A 14,297-nucleotide genomic window follows, 5' to 3' on the forward strand; every position below is an offset into this window, starting at 1 on the left:
TTGGGATGTTTAAAGCTTGGGAAATCTTTTTGTATCCAAATCTGGCTTTAAACTTCTTCACAACAGTATCTCGGACCTGCCTGGTGTGTTCCTTGTTCTTCATGATGCTCTCTGCGCTTTTTAGTTTTAGCGCTCGATTCAATCACTATAAAAAGCAGCGTCACACTATACACTCGTGTTGGGGGCACCTGAAACAGAAGTATCCATTCATGTTGATGCTTTGTGTCAAATATTGATACAACTGTAACTAAGTTACTTCCCCTTTAAAGTGGTGTTGGGTGGAGCTGCAAAGGAAGTGAAATGTCTATGCGAGTCTTGCCTACACAGAAAGAACCCCAGCCCTGCTACTTTGATGAACAACAACCCAAAATAGCCATAACTGATCAGCCATTCCAGCCGCATAGAACAAGTTCCAAACTGAGGTATGCCGTGTGTATTTGTTCTTAGTGCTCCAGTTTGCCACGTTCTGTAAAAATACACGACAATGGTAACCTTTTTGAGCAGATACGTCGATACGGTTATGGGTGGGGTAAATTGTTTATCCTAGCAACGGGTTTCCGTTACACATGGCATTCATTGACAAAGTTTGGCCATTTACAATGGTTTTTCATTGAGGCCCAGCCGACTCCAGACATCATTTCAGGCTCAGGCGCGCAGCCTAGTGGATCAAGAGAAAGTGCGCGTGTGCCATAGCCTCTTGTGAATAAGTTGGACAAAGTTCTGGAGTTGTAATGGGAGTGATAGTGTACAGTAATTGAATAGTTTGTTCACTTTGTGGCAGCTGTTGGTCTCCTAATAACTTAGTAATACATGTATCACTGTCTTCACAATTTATATTCTAAGTGGATGGGTTCGTCTCATTCTCTGTAGACCACAAGCCAATTCACTTTACTTGGCCTGTGTACTGGGGTTTCCAAGTGGCCTAGAGACCCTGGTTCAATTCCAGGCTGTATCACAACTGAGTCCCATAGATTTTTACCTTGACAGCTCGGGCATTTGATCAAGCAACTTTTTTTTGTTACTGGTCCAACACTCTAATCACTAGGCTACCTGCTGCTAATGTCCTTGTCTTCACCAGACGGTGCTGGAGGAGTGCTGGTGTCATGGTGAACAATGTTCCAGAAGGTCAAAAAGCATCGCAGCAGCTCCCAAAGCAGTAAGATCAGTACCAAGAGCAAGGTGGATAATTATACAATACATTACACTGTCCTGGGCTACATTCCAAACCCCCAAAATGTGTATTTTCCCCTTCCATCAGCCCTAGATGATGCCCTTTAGTTGATCTGAAGACTGGATAGATGTTGAGCTCCCAAGTGGCGCAGTGGTCTAAGGCACTGCATCTCAGTGCTAGAGGTGTCACTACAGACTGTGGTTTGATTCCAGGCTGTATCACAACCGGCCGTGATTGGGAGTCCCATAGGTCGGTGCACAATTGCTTTATGAGTTTGCTGCTGTGGATTTAGATTAATAAACTAGCTTAGTATTTTTTTTAAATATATATGTTTTATTTAACCTTTATTTAACTACACAAGTCAGTTTAAGAACAAATTCTTATTTACAATGACGGCCAACCAAAAGGCCCCTGCGGGGACGGGGGCTGGGATAAAAAAATAACACATCCCGATAAGAGAGAAAACACTACATAAAGAGAGACCTAAGACAACAACATAGCATGGCAGCAACACATAAAAACATGACAACAATATGGTAGCAACACAATATGGCAGCAGCACAACATGGTACAAACATTATTGGGCGCAGACAACAGCACAAAGGGCAAGATGGTAGAGACAACAATACATTACGCAAAGCAGCCACAACTGTCAGTAAAGTGCCCATGAGTGAGTCTTTGAATGAAGAGATGGACATAAAACGGTCCAGTTTGAGTGTTGCAGCGAACTGAAAAGAGGAGCGATCCAGGGATGTGTGTGACTGGCAGAACGGGTGTTGTATGTGGAGGATGAGGGCTGCAAGTAGATCTCTCAGATAGGGGGGAGTGAGGCCTAAGACAGTTTTATAAATAAACATCAACCAGTGGGTCTTGCGAAGGGTATACGGAGATTACCAGTTTACAGAGGAGTATAGAGTGCAGGGATGTGTCATATAAGGAGCATTGGTGGCAAATCTGATGACCGAATGGTAAAGCCACTCGAGAGCACCCTTACCTGCCGATCTATAAATTATGTCTCCGTAATCTAGCATGTGTAGGATGGTCATCTGAATCAGGGTAAGTTTGGCAGCTGGGGTGAAAGAGGAGTGGTTACGATAGAGGAAACCAAGTCTAGATTTAACTTTAGCCCGCAGCTTTGATATGTGCTGAGAGAAGGACAGTGCATCGTCTAGCCATACTCTCAAGTACTTCTATGAGGTGACTACCTCAAGCTCTCAACCCTCAGAGGTAGTAATAACACCTATCGGAGGAGGGGCATTCTTCTTACCAAACCTGTTACTCAGGCCCAGAAGCCAGGATATGCATATAATTGGTACCATTGGATAGAAAACACTTTGAACTTTGTGGAAATGTTAAAATAATGTATGAGACTATAACACAATTGATATGGTAGGAGAAAATCCCAAGAAAAACCAACCTGAATTTTTTTTTTTGGAGAGCTCATGCTCTTCCAATGGAACTTATAAGGTCATATCCAAATCCAGCTCCCAGATTGCAATTCCTATGGCTTCCACTAGATGTCAACAGTCTTTGTTCAAGGTTTCAGACTTGTTTCTTCCCAAACGAGGAAGAATTTTGAGTTTTAGTACTGGGAGTCAGAGTTGGAAATCAGTCTGTGCGTGCGCCACGAAGAGGGCAGGCACCTGCTAATTTTGCTTTTCTATTCAACATCTTTCCGTATGAAATATTATAGTTTACTTACATTTTAGGGTACTTGAGGTTTAAATAGAAACGTATTTTGACTTGTTTAAACAAAGTTTAGCGGTAGCTTTTTGGATTCCTTTCTCTGCATGTTGAACAAGTGGATTGGTGAAAGTTGGTGGTTACTTTTAACATGAGACTTCAATATTCCAAGGTAAGAGGTTTTAGGTTGTAGTTAATATAGTATTTACAGGACTATTTATCTCTATACCATTTGTATTTCATATACCTTTGACTATTGGATGTTCTTATAGGCACTTTAGTATTGCCAGTGTAACAGTACCTCTCTTCGCCCCTACCTGGGCTCGAACCAGGAACACATCGCACCCCGCAAACTAGCTAGATATTACACATCGGTTACACCAGCCACTAGGCTGATAGGCTTGAAGTCATAAACAGCGCTGTGCTTGCGAAGAGCTGCTGGAAAAACGCACGAAAGTGCTGTTAGAATGAAAGCTTGCTTACGAGCCTTCTGCTGCCTACCATTGCTCAGTCAGACTGCTATATCAAATCATAGACTTAATTGTAACATAATAACACACAGAAGTACGAGCCTTTGGTCATTAATATGGTCGAATCCGGAAACTATCATTTCGAAAACAAAACGTTTATTCTTTCAGTGAAATATGGAACCGTTCGGTATTTTATCTAACGGGTGGCATCCATAAGTCCAAATGACTTCCAGCGCCGACAGAGATGGCCGCCTCGCTTCGCGTTCCTAGGAAACTATGCAGTTTTTTGTTTTTTTACGTTTTATTTCTTACATTAGTACCCCAGGTCATCTTAGGTTTCATTACATACAGTCGAGAAGAACTACTGAATATAAGATCAGCGTCAATTCACCATCAGTACGACCAAGAATATGATTTTCACGAAGCGGATCCTGTGTTCTGCCTTTCAACCAGGACAACGGAATGGATCCTATGCGGCGACCCAAAAAAACGACTCCGTAAAAGAGGGAAACGAGGCGGTCTTCTGGTCAGACGGGCACATCGTGCACCACTCCCTAGCATTCTTCTCGCCAATGTCCAGTCTCTTGACAACAAGGTTGATGAAATCCGAGCAAGGGTAGCATTCCAGAGGGACATCAGAGACTGTAACGTTCTTTGCTTCACGGAAACATGGCTCACTGGAGAGACGCTATCGGAGGCGGTGCAGCCAGCGGGTTTCTCCACGCATCGCGCCGACAGAAACAAACATCTTTCTGGTAAGAAGAGGGGCGGGGGCGTATGCCTTATGGCTAACGAGACATGGTGTGATGAAAGAAACATACAGGAACTCAAATCCTTCTGTTCACCTGATTTAGAATTCCTCACAATCAAATGTAGACCACATTATCTACCAAGAGAATTCTCTTCGATTATAATCACAGCCGTATATATCCCCCCCCCCAAGCAGACACATCTATGGCTCTGAACGAACTTTATTTGACTCTTTGCAAACTAGAATCAATTTAGCCGGAGGCTGCATTCATTGTAGCTGGGGATTTTAACAAGGCTAATCTGAAAACAAGACTCCCTAAATTTTATCAGCATATCGATTGCGCAACCAGGGGTGGAAAAACCTTGGATCATTGTTACTCTAACTTCCGCGACACATTTAAGGCCCTGCCCCGCCCTCCTTTCGGAAAACCTGACCACGACTCCATTTTGTTGATCCCTGCCTACAGACAGAAACTAAAAAAAGAAGCTCCCACGCTGAGGTCTGTTCAATGCTGGTCTGACCAAGCTGACTCCACACTCCAAGACTGCTTCCATCACGTGGACTGGGAGATGTTTCGTATTGCGTCAGATAACAACATTGACGAATACGCTGATTCGGTGTGCGAGTTCATTAGAACGTGCGTTGAAGATGTCATTCCCATAGCAACGATTAAAACATTCCCTAACCAGAAACCGTGGATTGATGGCAGCATTCGCGTGAAACTGAAAGCGCGAACCACTGCTTTTAATCAGGGCAAGGTGACTGGTAACATGACCGAATACAAACAGTGCAGCTATTCCCTCCGCAAGGCAATCAAACAAGCTAAGCGTCAGTACAGAGACAAAGTAGATTCTCAATTCAACGGCTCAGACACAAGAGGTATGTGGCAGGGTCTACAGTCAATCATGGACTACAAGAAGAAAACCAGCCCAGTCACGGACCAGGATGTCTTGCTCCCAGGCAGACTAAATAACTTTTTTGCCCGCTTTGAGGACAATACAGTGCCACTGACACGGCCTGCAACGAAAACATGCGGACTCTCCTTCACTGCAGCCGAGGTGAGTAAGACATTTAAACGTGTTAACCCTCGCAAGGCTGCAGGCCCAGACGGCATTCCCAGCCGCGCCCTCAGAGCATGCGCAGACCAGCTGGCTGGTGTGTTTACGGACATATTCAATCAATCCTTATCCCAGTCTGCTGTTCCCACATGCTTCAAGAGGGCCACCATTGTTCCTGTTCCCAAGAAAGCTAAGGTAACTGAGCTAAACGACTACCGCCCGTAGCACTCACTTCCGTCATCATGAAGTGCTTTGAGAGACTAGTCAAGGAGACTAGTCAGACTAGTCACCATATCATCTCCACCCTACCTGACACCCTAGACCCACTCCAATTTGCTTACCGCCCAAATAGGTCCACAGACGATGCAATCTCAACCACACTGCACACTGCCCTAACCCATCTGGACAAGAGGAATACCTATGTGAGAATGCTGTTCATCGACTACAGCTCGGCATTCAACACCATAGTACCCTCCAAGCTCGTCATCAAGCTCGAGACCCTGGGTCTCGACCCCGCCCTGTGCAACTGGGTACTGGACTTCCTGACGGGCCGCCCCCAGGTGGTGAGGGTAGGCAACAACATCTCCACCCCGCTGATCCTCAACACTGGGGCCCCACAAGGGTGCGTTCTGAGCCCTCTCCTGTACTCCCTGTTCACCCACGACTGCGTGGCCACGCACGCCTCCAACTCAATCATCATGTTTGCGGACGAAACAACAGTGGTAGGCTTGATTACCAACAACGACGAGACGGCCTACAGGGAGGAGGTGAGGGCCCTCGGAGTGTGGTGTCAGGAAAATAACCTCACACTCAACGTCAACAAAACTAAGGAGATGATTGTGGACTTCAGGAAACAGCAGAGGGAACACCCCCCTATCCACATCGATGGAACAGTAGTGGAGAGGGTAGCAAGTTTTAAGTTCCTCGGCATACACATCACAGATAAACTGAATTGGTCTACTCACACAGACAGCATCGTGAAGAAGGCGCAGCAGCGCCTCTTCAACCTCAGGAGGCTGAAGAAATTCGGCTTGTCACCAAAAGCACTCACAAACTTCTACAGATGCACAATCGAGAGCATCCTGGCGGGCTGCATCACCGCCTGGTACGGCAACTGCTCCGCCCACAACCGTAAGGCTCTCCAGAGGGTAGTGAGGTCTGCACAACGCATCACCGGGGGCAAACTACCTGCCCTCCAGGACACCTACACCACCCGATGTTACAGGAAGGCCATAAAGATCATCAAGGACAACAACCACCCGAGCCACTGCCTGTTCACCCCGCTATCATCCAGAAGGCGAGGTCAGTACAGGTGCATCAAAGCTGGGACCGAGAGACTGAAAAACAGCTTCTATCTCAAGGCCATCAGACTGTTAAACAGCCACCACTAACATTGAGTGGCTGCTGCCAACACACTGACACTGACACTGACTCAACTCCAGCCACTTTTAATGGGAATTGATGGGAAATGATGTAAAATATATCACTAGCCACTTTAAACAATGCTACCTAATATAATGTTACATACCCTACATTATTCATCTCATATGCATACGTATATACTGTACTCTATATCATCTACTGCATCCTTATGTAATACATGTATCACTAGCCACTTTAACTATGCCACTTTGTTTACATACTCATCTCATATGTATATACTGTACTCGATACCATCTACTGTATCTTGCCTATGCTGCTCTGTACCATCACTCATTCATATATCCTTATGTACATATTCTTTATCCCCTTACACTGTGTATAAGACAGTAGTTTTGGAATTGTTAGTTAGATTACTTGTTGGTTATTACTGCATTGTCGGAACTAGAAGCACAAGCATTTCGCTACACTCGCATTAACATCTGCTAACCATGTGTATGTGACAAATAAAATTATTTTATTTTTAAATTTTTTATCCTGTTACATTGTACAACCTTCAATGTTATGTCATAATTACGTAAAATTCTGTCAAATTAGTTCGCAATGAGCCAGGCTGCCCAAACTGTTGCATATACCCTGACTCTGCGTGCAATGAACGCAAGAGAAGTGACACAATTTCACCTGGTCAATATTGCCTGCTAACCTGGATTTCTTTTAGCTAAATATGTAGGTTTAAAAATATATACTTCTGTGTATTGATTTTAAGAAAGGCATTGGTGTTTATGGTTAGGTACAGTCGTGCAACGATTGTGCTTTATTCGCAAATGCGCTTTTGTTAAATCATCCCCCAGCGTTGCATCGATTATATGCAACGCAGGACACGCTAGATAAACTAGTAATATCATCAACCATGTGTAGTTAACTAGTGATTATGATTGATTGATTGTTTTTTATAAGATAAGTTTAATGCTAACTAGCAACTTACCTTGGCTTCTACTGCATTCGCGTAACCAGCAGGCTCCTCGTGGAGTGCAATGAGAGGCAGGTGGTTAGAGCATTGGACTAGTTAACCGTAAGGTTGCAAGATTGAATCCCAGAGCTGACAAGGTAAAAATCTGTCGTTCTGCCCCTGAACAAGGCAGTTAACCCACCGTTCCTAGGCCGTCATTGAAAATAAGAATGTGTTCTTAACTGACTTGCCTAGTTAAATGAAGGTGCAAAAAAATCATAAGGGCGTTAGCCATCAGTGACGGAGTTAACAAGCCACTGACAGACTTGACAACTGATACTCAAAACAGACATATTTTTGCCTCTAAAAACAAAAGTTAAATACAAAACATTTGTAAAATCTGGAAAATGATTTCAAAATCCCCAAAAGAAACAACATTCCTGTCATATCTTTCAGCACTCTGTTGACTTTAGACAAAAATCAGATCAAGTTGATGGTTTACGGAGTTCACAAAATGTTTATTTTTGTACTTCATTCAAGTTGTATACACAGTAGCAATTTAGTTTCTCCTCAGTTGCTTTATAACTCTAAAACCTGGTGATGGAGATTAATGTTATAGGGATTTGAGGCAGAGGCAGCCTCTGTGTCCTCCTTGACAAGTCACTATACATGAACATTGTGTGTTCCTTCCAAAGCAAGATAGAAAGCTGCCGTTAATACCTACAGATGAGGAGATGGTACTGGGAGTGTCCAAGTATGGAGTCAAAGTGGCCTCCATGGATCAGTGATTGAGTCCATGTTATAAATGCTTTAGCGTCCCGCAACATTTTCTCCTGAAAGGTTGACCTTTCTAGTTGGAACATATTGTTGCAACGTTTCCTATGTTGAACGCTTCTCCAGCACCACCCTCTACTTGATTGTCTGTGTTACGAAGATGTTTGTAATGTGTATTATTGTTGTGGATCCTGTACAGGACGTTCTCCAGCACCACCCTCTCTACTTGATTGTCTGTGTTACGATGATGTTTGTAATGTGTATTATTGTTGTGGATCCTGTACAGGACGTTCTCCAGCACCACCCTCTACTTGATTGTAAAATGTTACGATGATGTTTGTAATGGTATTATTGTTGTGGATCCTGTACAGGACGTTCTCCAGCACCAGTCACTCTCTACTTGATTGTCTGTCCTTAGCAAGATGATGTTTGTAATGTGTATTATTGTTGTGGATCCTGTACAGGACGTTCTCCAGCACCACCCTCTCTACTTGATTGTCTGTGTTACGATGATGTTTGTAATGTGTATTATTGTTGTGGATCCTGTACAGGACGTTCTCCAGCACCACCCTCTCTACTTGATTGTCTGTGTTACGATGATGTTTGTAATGTGTATTATTGTTGTGGATCCTGTACAGGACGTTCTCCAGCACCACCCTCTCTACTTGATTGTCTGTGTTACGATGATGTTTGTAATGTGTATTATTGTTGTGGATCCTGTACAGGACGTTCTGCAGAGCCACACTCTCTACCTGAGTGTGAGGATGCTGTGTTATGATGACGGCCTGGGGTCTGGGAAGAACCTGCTGGCTCTCAAGACCACCGACGCCAAGCAGCAGGAGTGTAGCATCTGGGTGTACCAGTGGAGCAGCGCGGTGAATGTCTGTGTAAGTGCACTTGCATGTGTGTGCATGTATGTAACAGATGGTACATCCAGCATACAGTCTGTACTACGACCAGTGGTGTAGTTGAGTAAATGGGTGAAAACACAGTTTTACGTACCTTTTTAATTTTGCACAAGCGTTTACCTACCTTCGGCAGAAAAATGCATTGAAAGAATATGGAGCTTAACTTTACCGTGAACTTTATTTACCGTGAACGGCGATCAGCGTTTATCCACCTGTTTTTTTTTACCACTATATCACTGTCTCATATCAATACATCTCATGGCAATATTCTGGGGTCCACACAAACTCTGGTCCTCTCTAGGTTATCATACAACTGCCCGTTTGTGGCAAACTGAAGGCAATGCTGTGCAAGATAATTGTTTATCATGTATTCCTGTGTGTCTCTTCTTATCCCTTCATATAGCAGGAGACTGAGGACGCGGGCCTCAATGGCCCAGACAGACAAGTTGTTTTCATAATGGCCCGACTGTCAGCATCAGTCCCAGTGGATAAACTCATCTGCCAAATAGCTGACAGTTATTTTATTAAGATTCCCATTAAGCCAATGACTGAAATGTCATTCACTAAAATGCCGAATGACTGAAATGTTAATGATAGAAATTTGAGCGACTGAAATGCTAAATGACAGTTTTTCATAAGAAGTTGATTTCTCTTCTCCTTGCCCTGTCTCTGTGCAGGAACAAGGCCAGGCCATCTGCAGGTGTTGTACGCCTCGTCCGACTGTGTGCTGACATCAGAAGTCCTGAAGAGCAGTTGCCCTCAGGGACGTGGTGGAGACAGGTAGCACCATGAACCAGTCGGGAGCCTGGAAACCATAGTTTACAGCAGGGTCACATCAGGGCCGTAGCACAGTCCGCAAGATCCGAGCAAGGCTCCCGCACAACCCCAGTCATGGGGCAGAGAGAAAAATGTGCAGTTGTATAGCTAATCTCATGCCATTTAACACATTTTGCCATGAGGCTGAGAAAAAATGTTGCTGTTTTAGAGCTCAGGGATTCTTGAAAGACGGGACAATCTCAACTTTCTTAAACAGCATTATAAATATATATTTTGATAGACCAAAGTATCAGCTATCACACCATGTAAAAGGAACAACCTATTTTTATTATTATTATTTTTTTTTAAATAACATGTTTTCATAAAATGTCTACTCTGTCAGACACCATACATGGCATTCCACTTACAATTATTATCCAACAAGTGTTTGGTTGGCCTTGGTTGTTTAATTCTAACATTTGATTATTATTGATTAACTTCTTTTTGTTTTGTTTTATAGCACTATATAATGCTCCAGGACTCATTTAGTTAGCATTTTGGCATGTTTTTCTATATTTAGGACATTAACATTTATGAGGCCAACATTATCCATTAGGTCTAGCACAGCAATTAATTCAATTGTTTAAGCATATGGTGCAGAACAGTGATTAAAATATTTGTGTCAGAATATTGACAACAAAAAATGTATCATAAGGGCGTTAGCCATCAGTGACGGAGTTAACAAGCCACTGACAGACTTGACAACTGATACTCAAAACAGACATATTTTTGCCTCTAAAAATAAAAGTTAAATACAAAACATTTTTAAAATCTGGAAAATGATTTCAAAATCCCCAAAAGAAACAACATTCCTGTCATATCTTTCAGCACTCTGTTGACTTTAGACAAAAATCAGATCAAGTTGATGGTTTACGGAGTTCACAAAATGTTTATTTTTGTACTTCATTCAAGTTGTATACACAGTAGCAATTTAGTTTCTCCTCAGTTACTTTATAACTCTAAAACCTAATTAAATGTGACATTTGAACCAAAATAGATTACGATAGGATATTCATCAGGCATATGGAGCTGACAGTTCATGGTTGTGACCATGGTGATTTCAATATTGTTTGTTTAAATCTATCAAAAGTCAACTTTACAGACCATTAATGGTCTCGTTGCACTACATGTAATGTAGTGGTATGGTATAGATGACCCTGCTTAGGAGTTGACCAAATTTCCAGACACATCTTTTAGAGAAATATTCTTTAAAGCCACATAGGGCTAGTGCAAGAAACTACATAAGATCATTTTTCATAAAATTATTGCCAGATTTTTTTGTTGAGTTTGAAATTGGGATCCTTTGCTCTAGACCAGGGCATTTTCAGGCATAAAGCCTACATGGAAATGAATAATATTGAAATTATTTAGAAAATTCCATAAACAAATATCTTCCTTATAAAACTCCCCTAAATGTGAATGTTATGCTCAAATAACAAAAAGTTTCCCTGCTGGACAAGGATTGTCCCGACTTTCAAGAATCCCTAAGCTAATTTCCTGCTATTTTGCCATGAGGCTGAGGGAAAATATTGCAGTTTTAAAAGCTAATTTCTTGTAATTCTTATTGTTTTTGAAATGGCATGTGACATGCTATCTGGGGGCCCCCCTTTGCGGGGGTTGCGTAATACGCCAATGGGTCACATGACTTACCCAGCATGCTCTGCAACACCTAACATACACCATACACCTGTCAGTTGACCATCATGAGTAACTTAATCTTATTTCATGTAAATACATTTCACAGTACAGGGACCTCAGTGCATGTCTCCGTCATGGCTGGACTTGGAAAGGATGTGGCTGTTTGATATCTAGGTGTCCGATGACATTACTACAGCATCCAGAGACTCAATTGACCTCCTTTATAACCATAGTACACCAGTCACTATATCCACCATGGATGGAAGAACATACAAGACCATCATAAATATGCGGTAGACCCTCTTTCTTCCCTATCTCCCTCTCTTACCCCCTCCCTATACACACCAAAGGGGTGGTAGCAGGACATGCGTTTGTACCTCTCGTCCCTCTCTCCATACCTCTCCTATACTCCCTTACTCCAGATGGATATGTTAATACTGAATAATTCATGAAAATGTGTTTTATTTGATTCCCTTTTTGTCCTTTAAAACAGGTCAGTTTGTGGTATTTCAGTATTCCCGTCATTCTCAGACTGACTTATGGGATGCATGCTTCCTTCCCAACTCTGGGTCCTCAAAGTGTATGAAGCATCCAGCCGGGCTGTGTTTGTGTGTGTAGGAATGACCATGAGGTACCAAATGACCCTGGTGTTATGCCGCGTTCGCCTGTGGTATACACATACCAGCCACAACCTTACAGAGCTAGTTTACTCTTTATAGATTTAGGCCGGGATTCAGTCTGATCGCGGGTTATAAACATTGCGGCTTTAAAGACTATTTCCGATTAAGCCAACATATGCAACGTTAACAGTAAAGGCAATGTTCGGCGCACGCGGGAACGTTGCCTTTAAAAACAGCGATGCCTCTAATCCATGACGTAATTAAGGCGTGAGGCCAGGATTCAGAGTTCACTGTGTATGTAAACCTTTAGTGCAGTCGTATGGCTCCAGAACATATATGATAATAGCAGAAAGTTGAGAACCATGGACATAGCACACATGATTGGGCTATATTGGGCTTGACCATTCTCCACCAGAGGGAGCTCTTCATTCAGTGTACTGCCCAGAAAGTTACCAACCTAGTAGTCAAGCACTCTGGTTTTTCTCAAACCACCTACTACACATTTACACCCTGAGAACATGCTTTTTCAAATACAAAATAAGTATTTGACTTGAATACAGGGGAAAAACAGTCATTATTATTATTATTCCAGTTTGTTTTCCATTTATTTTGCAGAATAGGTTAGAGTCAATGTACTGATCCACAGTCAATGAGCGTGAATGGAATAGATTCTCTACTAGTCTACATACACACTGAACACCAGCTAAAACACAATATGGCAACCGCACTTTACCACAATGCAGGGTAAAGGGCTGAGGTAAATTTGAATTGAAGTTAACTTAAATAACAAAAAAGTTTAGGAAAAAACAGCTTCTATTGTCAATGACTTCTCAATAAAATGAGGAATAAAAGCTATTTCAAACATTTTATATTTTCTTATTTTAAATTAAAATCACTTCCTGAATTGACTGCCTTCAATTGAAATTGACCCCAGCCCTGATTGAGACAGTTACTGCCAAGGTTATTAACTCTTTTATATTTAAATATCAACAAACAAAATGTATGTACATTAACAGATTAACCATTCTATTTCCAGTGAGTTAATATGGGGAGGCTTGTCATGTACATTTTCACATGCGACACCTTGTTGTCGCCTATCGAAGTTTATTCACAATCGAGGGAACTGTATGTCCCATTTAAGATTAAATGTCAAAACATGTACAGAGTTGCTCTGCAACCAAAACCAAACAACATAAAATGTAGGAATATTAAATTAAACATGTCTGTTCAGTACAGGAACTAGTATGTATATAAAACATGGGGAGTCTACAACTACTGTGGTCCCAGCTAGTAATCAAGTTGTGTAATATGGTACAATTTAGTCCTGAGCACTATGAATCAGATTTAATACTTTAGTAGGAATGTGAGAGAGAGAGAAAGTGTGTAAAAAGTAGCTGCATTGTCCTTAACTGTAATCCAGCAGTGCCATCCCCCTTACAATGGCACCTCATCACAGGACAAGTTGTGTTTAGTACAATGACAACTGTGTGTGTCGACCACATCTACCTCTGTGTGAGAGCCATTTGGTAGCCTGCTGTCCATGACAGATAAAAGGCACAGGACATCAGGAGCCATCACCCCATGAGCTTCATAAACCCCTCTGCTGTCTGTCAGAGATCAAACAGAAACCGGACCACTGGCTTTCACACACACTTCTGTCCCCCTTACCTCACCTCTCCTGCTGCCTGTCCTGCTGAGAGGACAGACACATTTCCTGCTCTGCAGCAAACAACAAAAAGTAGAGTGTGAAGGCCTGAGGGCTAAACCCAAAGATTAGCCACAGAGCGATGGAGGTTCACATCTTAAGTGTGATCTATGGAGCTAAGATAGTTATCCATTTTATAACTAATTAATAAGGCCAGAGGGGGTGTGGTATATGGCTGATATAACATGGCTAAGGGCTGTTCTTAAGCATGACGCAACACGGAGTGCCTGGATACAGCCCTCAGCTGTATTATATTGGCCATATTCCACAAACCCAGTGGTACCTTATTGCTATTATAAACTGATTACCAATGTAATTAGAGCAGTAAAAATACATGTTTTGTCATACCGTGGTATACAGTCTGATATACCATG

General features: G+C 42.4%; 1 pseudogene; it reads left to right on the forward strand.

Annotated features, from left to right (window-relative positions):
• The first annotated feature begins 318 nt into the window (after positions 1 to 318).
• LOC112247280 lies at positions 319 to 14,136 on the forward strand (annotated as a pseudogene).
• Positions 14,137 to 14,297: the final 161 nt, after the last annotated feature.

Source organism: Oncorhynchus tshawytscha, unplaced genomic scaffold (assembly GCF_018296145.1).
Source record: "Oncorhynchus tshawytscha isolate Ot180627B unplaced genomic scaffold, Otsh_v2.0 Un_contig_1824_pilon_pilon, whole genome shotgun sequence".
Taxonomy (NCBI): domain Eukaryota; kingdom Metazoa; phylum Chordata; class Actinopteri; order Salmoniformes; family Salmonidae; genus Oncorhynchus; species Oncorhynchus tshawytscha.